Source organism: Hyposmocoma kahamanoa, unplaced genomic scaffold (genome assembly GCF_003589595.1).
Source record: "Hyposmocoma kahamanoa isolate Upper Pololo Valley unplaced genomic scaffold, ASM358959v1 206, whole genome shotgun sequence".
NCBI lineage: Eukaryota > Metazoa > Arthropoda > Insecta > Lepidoptera > Cosmopterigidae > Hyposmocoma > Hyposmocoma kahamanoa.
The window spans coordinates 928,350-937,649 of NW_020653729.1; positions in this window are offsets into that span (position 1 = coordinate 928,350).

The window sequence follows — 9,300 nt, forward strand, 5'->3', positions numbered from 1 at the left end:
TTCAACGCCACCAAAACGCAGGCCTGTCTTTTTTCCGCAAAAAGGAGGCCATTTGATCTGACTCCTACTTTTCGGGGTGTATCTGTCCCAGTTACCGACCGCCTAGAGCTTCTTGGCATGACATTAAGCGCAAACCTCAACTTTGGCGCTTCTATAGAGTCTAAAGCGCAAACTGCAGCCAAGAAGCTGTGTATCCTTAACAAGGTGAAGCGATACTTCTCGCCTGGACAGCTTTTAACCTTATATAAAGCGCAGGTCCGGTCTTGCATGGAGTATTGCAGTCACCTGTGGGATGGCTCAGCGAAATACCAACTAGAGGCTCTTGACTCGATTGATCGCAGAGCCAGGAGGCTTATTGGAGACGATGAGCTCGAATATAAACTTCATAGTTTAGCCCATCGGCGAAAGGTCGCGGGTCTGTCGGTTTTTTACAGATTATACTTCGGAGAGTGTGCCCATGAGCTCCACCAGCTCATTCCATCCGCCCCCTTTTACCATCGGACATCTAGACGAACGGCGGGATATCACCCTCACCTGGTTGATATTCCTTTAAGACGTACTAAGCGCTTTTCGTCATCTTTTATAATGCGCACAGCCCGTGACTGGAATTCCCTGCCTGCGTCTATTTTTCCGAGTACATACAACCCGAATATTTTCAAGGTGCGATTGAATAGGCATCTTCTGGGCGAGCTCGTACCAACGTAGACCTCATCTTTGCTCTAGGGCTAGGTAGTGGTCAAGAGTATGTCCATTTTTAATAAAAAAAAAAAAAAAAAGAATGTTCTGCCAATCCCGCACAATTCATCAATATGATAAATTTGTTGATATCGTGTCAATAACATCATGTAAATGTATTCCTAGGTATTGTCGGACATCTTACATTCCAAGGTTATCTAAAGAACTGCTACAAGAGTACGAGTTCTCATAGCCTCTTTGACGGTCAATCAGGGTAAAGACTTGAAGGCGTTGACGATATCCAGACTTACCGTCAACGCCACGCCGCCGTCCCGCGACAGTACCTGCGTCGTCGTTGTATGAACGCGAAGGATCGCGTCCACTGTCGAGCGCGCCTGTCGGAAGCCGAACTGTTCTTCCGACATGTCGAGCCCTACTCGTGACAGATGTTGGCTGAGCCGCTCGGCAAGTGTTCTTTCAAACAGCTTGCTGGTCTCGTCCAGCAGCATATGCGTACGCAGAAGGAGAGTCTGTGGGTCGACCTTCCCTGTTTATGAGTCATGGTCTCCTTATCTTATCTGGCCTGCTCCAGCGGTCGTTATCACTCGAGTTCCTGTAGCCGCCTGAATGTACCGATTAATCGAACATTTTTTGTTAATCATTATGAATACATACTTACCACGACGAGTAGATTTGTGAAAATGTGTATTTACTGTGGGCTGGCGAGAGCGAGACACGGCGATGAGTGTTCTCCAACTTTTCACAGCTGTTAATCAAGTTTTACAACTTCGCAGGAAAATATAAGAGACTCTCATTAATATTTTAAAGTTGACTTGATTCTGTTGAAAGCTCTACTGAACATTTGCAAAGACTGACAACTTTTCTATTTTAGAAGAGCCCTTTCAAGTAATCTTCCGCATTTACCCTCACCCGCCCTTTAGCACTCGCTCCAAGCGAAATTAGAAGACACAATATTATTGTATCATCAAGGAATTATAACCAACTTTTACTCAAAGCCGAGTTCGAAAGCGTAATATGAGTTTTCGGGTTACAGAAAGAACATTGGATCTAATTAATTTTAATAGCTTTTCTTAGGCCGTGGCTATTTTAGAAGCTGGCAGATAATTGAAACGGATATTACTCTGAGAGAATACTGCCTGTTTGGCAACGAGTTTTGCTAAACCGCCTTGTTCTAATTTTAATGCGTACTAAGTTTAAAACCATTCTACGTAATGTACACAGAGATCCTTGTGATACTGGCATATACTTAGCGCCATAGAACTCACTGGTTAATGTATTTAATAGGTATAATGTAAATGCAAAGTTATGTAATCCCGTTTTTGTTGCAGTATGATAAAAGTGTATATATGTTATGTTACTTATACATATGCAATGTATATTATACATATAAAGCTACACATACAAAAAAAAAGAGTAAGACAAAAATGTCACACTTGTTTTACTTGATACTTAATTGAAAAAATTTAACCTGTAAGGTAATTTCCGAGGTATTTAGAAGTTGATCTCATTGAAACAGGATACTTCCTAATACATCAGTAACATTGACATCTTAAAACTGCCTTCAATTAGACTACTGTTAAAGTCACAGATCGTCAAACTCTTAATTTATTATATTTTTATATTTTGTGGGCATTTCGAAGTGCATTTTACCTTTGTTTTCTTTACGAAGTGTCGGAGTCGCGTGTGTCGAAGTTCAATTTTAGAGTCTAGAAATCTGCGCGCAAAAGCGTTTTTGAAATTCGAACTTGACGTTGGTCTGTGGTGTACCTAACTTTTGTTTCGATGAAAAAAAAAAAACATAATGACACGTTCAAGTACGCAATTTGTCGTACATTATTTGTATCATATTAATCCCTTGGTGTATTTTATTATTATTGTCATTAAATTGACAACAATAACTAATTTTGTTTATTAAATTATTTTAATTTGTCGAAGAACTAAAATAAATTCAATAATCACAAAAAATTATAAGAACCAAGAATAAAAATTTATAAACACACAACACACACTTTTATGTTGATCACGTAACATCATAGTTAAAACGTTCTTCACAAATTAAACATAAACAGTGCTAAAAGTAAATTGTTAATCTTGAATTTTGTTAAATTTAACACCTTTTAAGTTGTAGATAGTGAAAGTGCGTATTTTATTCGCTAAAAGCCTATAATATACTGGATATTGGTAAAATAAAATCTAAAAAACTGTGGACTTTTTCAAATTGACCGTCAAAAACAACATTTATTGCAAACATCGAAAGTGCCTGAGCGTAACGCGTAAGCGATGCCTATTTCATGGTGCTTATGCCTTTTTCGCCAACAACATCCTAAGTTCACTTTGAATGCGGTGGGCATAATATTAGAGTGCCATATCATAATAATACACTCAACCGCGCTTGATGTTATATGATAGTACAAGGGATTTTATTAGTGTGTCCACATTAATTTATTTATTATAATATACGAGCCCAGAATATTCAAAGAATTCACCATGGATAAATGTAACGGTTGCTTTCAACTGGTCGATAAGGATGCTAAAATTGTAAATTGCTCGCATTGTAACATGCAATATCACGAATTATGCGTTATGAACGCCACCGATGTTTCGATTTCAGCTGATAATTTGTCTGCTTGGCTATGCACTAACTGCCAACCCAGATCTGTGAGAGGAGACAATACCCCTGTTCGCCCAGGTACCTCGATTAATGTACAGGCATTCGATGATAAAATTGCACGACGAAAAAAGCTATACCTATCCACTCGCCTATTATTTTTCAGCTTAACAACCCTCTTACACAATTCGAGGTTCGTGACATTGTAAAGGTTGAAATCAGAGACCTTCTTAAACATCTTAATGACACCATGGCTAACTTAGTAAACAAAGAACTAAAATCTATCAGAGATGAAATAGTTCAAGTGAATGAATCTATGAAGTTTATGAATGCTCAGTATGAAGAGATCAAGAATGAGATTTCAAATAAATTCGCAACTGTAACTGAATTACAGAAGGACAACGACCATCTGAAACTAACTGAAGACTTAATATTATGGAGCAACAAGCAAGATCCAGTAACATCGAAATTCATTGCTTGCCGGAACATAAAGGCGAGAACTTAGTTTCTACTGTTGTAAATTCAGGTAGAGTTATGTCTTGCGAGTTAACTGAAAACAACATACATCATGTGACTAGGGTTGCAAAAGGAGACCCCACCAGCTCACGCCCAAAGTCCATCGTTGTCCAGTTCAATAGTCCTAGAATTCGTGACACCGTCTTAGCTGCTTCTATACAGTACAACAAAAGTAATTCCGAAGATAAACTTAACAGTTACGTGCTTGGAATCAGTGGTAAGAACCTGTCGCCGACCAATAAAATGCTACATGCTGAAGCTAGAAAAAAAGCAAAAAATAAAAATTATAAGTTGTGTTGGGTTCGGAATGGCAAGATATTCATGAGGAAATCTGAAGGCTCAGATCTATAAATACATTAAAGATTTTGATAGTTTAAGGAAATTAGAATAATCAAACTATTATTGCTTGTGGCCCATGTATTAGTCAGTTGTAGATTTAAAATTCGACAAGCTTAAAATATACTATCAAAACGCAAGGGGTTTAAAAATGAAATTAAAAGATATTTCATGTGAAGTTGCTTGTTATGACTATGATGTGTATATTATTACGGAGACATGGCTAAACAATGGTATATATAATTCAGAGATCTTTGATAGTAAATATATAGTGTATAGGCGCGATAGAACGATTAGTATTTTAAATAAGAAAAAAGAAGGTGGTGGTGTTTTGATAGCAGTATCCAGAAAATATCCATCACATCGAATGTCTTGTTATGAAAGTTCCTGCGAAGATCTCTGGATCAAAGTAACGCTATCTGTAAATAACAGTAAAGAAGATGTATGCCTGTGTGCAGTGTACATGCCGTCTCCAATTAAAGCTAGTGTCTTGGAGTCTTTTGTTGAGAATGCAAATAATGTGTTGGATAGGGAACATTGTAATCATTTAATCGTTGGTGATTTCAATATTAAGTCAATTATGTGGGATTTTGAGAAGGATAGTAGGTCAGGTCAGCCTTGTCGCCTTTGTCAATCAACAGTAATATTGAAAGAATACTCATGGATTTCTTTTTGTTAAACGACTTAAAACAATTTAATTATTTACAGAACGATAACGATAGAACACTTGATCTTGTGCTATCTAACTCTCAGTCTGTCAGTGTGGTTCCAGCCATTGACATTATTTCAATAGTAGAATCACTTCACGTTGTCTTACAAATTAGTCTATCGTTTCTAAAAATATTTAGTTTGCCGTATAATACGTCTACAAGAGAGGCTCTAAACGAAATAGATTGGTCATTAAAATTAAATTCTAGATCTACTTCTGTTGATGAAATGGTTGGCATTCTTTGTGAAGTGCTTCATACTATAATAAAAAAATTCGTTCCCTTTGCTAAGAAACCTAATTCTAAAAGTCCGTACTGGTTTTCTGACCAGCTTATTAGAAGGCTCAGCGAAAAAAACAAGTTTAGACTAACATTCAAAAAATACTAAAATCCTATGGATGAAATTTCATTACATGTTCTTAAAAAACGTTATGATTCAATAGTGATATCATGCCATAATTTATATACAGCAATGTTGGAATCTAAAATTAAATCAAATCCTAAGTACTTTTGGAGCTATTTAAAACTGAAACGAGGCGGCACCAGTAACTATCCAGACACTATGTCCGATGGAGTCATCAGTTCTAATGAGCTGACGTTATATGCAACTTATTTGCTTCGCACTTCGCATCCGTTCATGTAAGGTCAACTGAGAGGGAGGTAATATGTACCGAGTTTAATAGTTGTGGCAGTAACAGTACGCTAAGCACGATAACTATTACGGAAATGCAGGTGTGCAAAGCTCTAAAGGGTTTAGATTTGAATAAAGGATCTGGTACTGACAACATTCCTCCAATTTTCTTATCTCGTAACGCCGTCAGACTGTCAGTTCCTATTACAATCATCTTTAATAAATCCTTGCATAGTGGTGTCTTTACAGTAGCTTGGAAGAGTACCAAAATAATTCCGGTTTATAAGAGTGGAAACAAATCAAAAGTACAGGCTACAGACAAATACAAACTACAGGGCCATTGTAATACTTCCTACATTATCAAAGGTATTGGAAGCTATAATTTGTCCAATTTTATCTTGGCATATGTCTAGCGGAGGCAGTAGATGCACGTACACAGGTGGATGCGGTTTATACCGACTTCAGCAAGGCGTTCGACGCAGTGCATCATGGTATCTTACTCAATAAGTTAAATAGCTGCGGTATAGTGGGACCCTTGCTGAGTTGGTCCGATTCTTATTTATCCGGACGCAATCTCAGTGTAATGATAAACGGTCTTAGCCCAAATTCTTACGCGGCAACGTCTGGCATTCCGCAAGGATCTCATCTGGGTCCTTACCTTTTCATACTATTTATCAACGATGTCTATACATGTTTTCTCGATTCAAAAATAAACTTTTTCTTTTGAGTAAAAAAAATAGTGACACGTTCCGAAACGCGATTCGTCCTAGGTAGGTTCATTACATTGTACCATTAAGTATTTATATAATATTAATCCGTTGGCATAATTTATTCTTATTATTACAGACATTAAATGACAACGATAACACTGATTTTGTTTTAGGTATTACATTGTTTTAATTTGTCGAAGAACTGAAACAATTTCGTTAATCACATAAAATTATTAGTACAAAGAAGAACAAAACGTATGTGGTGTAAATTCAGAACGCACCTAAAAAAACTTCTTTTTCAAATTGTACCCACTGTGATAAATTGAAAAGAAACAAAACACTTTGAAGATCCAGTTCAGTACTCTCGAACACCGATTCCCAAGTTGAACCCTCAAATACCATGACTGTGTCATCGGCACACGATACAATGTGTCCATGTTTAACAGTGAGGTTCGTCCGTGAGTGAGGTCAAACCGTTTATGTAAGTGAGAAAGAGCGTTGAGCCGAGAACACTTCCTTGGGGCACCCCATAAGTAATATCTGCCTTCTCACTCACATATCTTCCAAGTCTCACTTGTTGAGTTCAACCATGTAAGTAGTCACTAACCAATTTTAGGGGCTGTCCTCTTATTCCTATTCGTTCTAATTTGTGTACAAGAATGGGGAGAGAGACAGTGTCAAATGCCTTTTTTAAATCTAGAAATATGGCGAGACATTTTTTCCCTTGTCCACGTGGTTAGTAATTGTGGTTGTAAACTTTAGAATGGCGTCCTCAGTAGATCTACCCTGGCGACAGCCATACTGTGATTTAGAAAGAATGTTTATTTATTTATTTATTTAAGGATAGCCAGTGGTAGATACAATAAATCTAGGGAATAATGAAGACTTAAAAATACATTTAATTCTAATTGCACTACCTGCAGGTGCCACAACATGCAAAGAAAACAAAAAGAAAATTTAAGCAATGACAGGGGGTATAAATGGAATATAAACAATAAATAAATAAATAAATAAATTATTCCAAATTTTTATTGAATTGATATTCAATTATGTTTTGTGAAATTACTCCATTATTTTGTTATAATTATTAATACAAAGATCGAAGACTCAGAAAAAAATCCTTCGATCCGGCCGGATTCCAACTGACGTCTTCTAGCTTACCGTGCTAGACGCTATACCAACTAAGGCACAGAACGAACCAGCGGACCTCACCAATTTTTCTAAATGCTTGCGTCGTGTCTTTGTGTTTGGTTTTTCAACGACTTTTTAGTCGTAGCGCAATCTATGAGAAATCTATGAAAGATTTATCACCCAGTTAGTACCTTTACAGTTACCAGTCCTGGCGAGAGATGTCGCTATTCGCTGTATTTTAAATTTTTATTGAATTGATATTCAATTATTTTTTGTAAAATTACTCCACTAGTTTGTTATAATTATTAATACAAAGATCGAACGCTCAGAAAAAATTCTTTCGATCCGGCCGGATTCGAACCGACGCTATACCAATTGATGATACATAGATAGATGGCGCTACAACTAAAAAGTCGTTGAAAACACCAAATACAAAGACACGTTGCTAGCTATGTATGGAACCCATCGTGCAGGCGTGGCATCGCAGAGACTGGATTCACGATCAATCAATCAATCAATTTATTTATTTGTCTGAATAAGGTACATATAGTTCTTATTTTAAATACAAATATCCAGCTTATTCTACCATAGTTGGCATACAAATATAAAATGTCACTTTATTACTTATATTTAAAAATAAAAATAAAAAAATAATTTCCACTATTATGTCATATTTTAAATTAAAATAATATAAGCAAAACTAAATAAAATTCAAAATAACATAAAAACAAATTCAATAATAATATCTCAGTAATTCGGCGTCAAAGAATTCGGTCAGGGAGTAAAAAGTGCTATTTATCAAGAATTTCAACAATTTCATTTTATATTCATTAAAATTATTAATTAATCTTAGCTCCCTTGGCAAATTATTATAAATTTTTGGCACCATGATATATGCACTTTTGCCAAAAAGTGCAGTCTTATGTGACTCTATACATAATTTCTCACAATTACGTGCTAGTGCAACTTTCCGAAACATGTCAGGAATTTTTCTAATAAATATTAAACACTCATATAATTATATGAAGTCCCGGTGACGTTAACAAACGAAATTCCTTAAAAAATGGCTTGCAACTGTCCGTCCGTTTTAAATTGCAGATAGCTCTCACACACTTTTTTTGAGCGCGAAAAACGCGATCAATACCCGAACAATTCCCCCAAAACATTACACCGTATCTCAAAGTAGAGGCTACATATGCGTGATATGCCTGTAAAACGACATCTCTGTCAACCACTTTATTCAACTTAAATAAAGAGTGCGATTGCTTACTAAGTGTGGAACAAACATGTTCTATTTGATGATTCCATGTCAATTTGTTATCCACATGTAGACCTAAAAACTTAGTAACATCACTTTCATTAAAACATTTACCAAGAAATTCAATAACTTTAACATTGTACTGTTTTCTTTGTTTGAAACTCATAATTTTGGTTTTATCGATGTTGATTTTTAGATTATTCTGTGTTAGCCAATTTAAAATACATGTCAAACTATTACTAATTTCATCCTCATTGTTACAAATCACTGTACAGTCGTCTGCGAATAATACCGAAGGATGTATAATTGATCTTGGAAAGTCGTTAATATAGATTAAGAACAGTAATGGCCCTAATATACTGCCTTGGGGCACACCACATATAACATTTTTAGTGTTTGAGAGATATACAATTTCAGTTTTAGTGCTAACACATAACCTAGTTATCATTGTTGACTGTGTTCTTCCACTCAAGTATGACTCTAAAAGATTATAGGCATTACCCCTTACACCATACGCATTCAATTTGCCTAATAGTGTTTTGTGATCAACGTGATCGAAAGCTTTCGTAAGGTCAATGTATAAAGCTAGAACAGGTGATTTGTTGTCCACGAGATGCCTTGCTTTCTCCACACCCGGTACATCGTACAGGTGTCCATATGACGATAGCCTCACTGTCTTTAGCATCGAATTACTGAAGACACGCAAT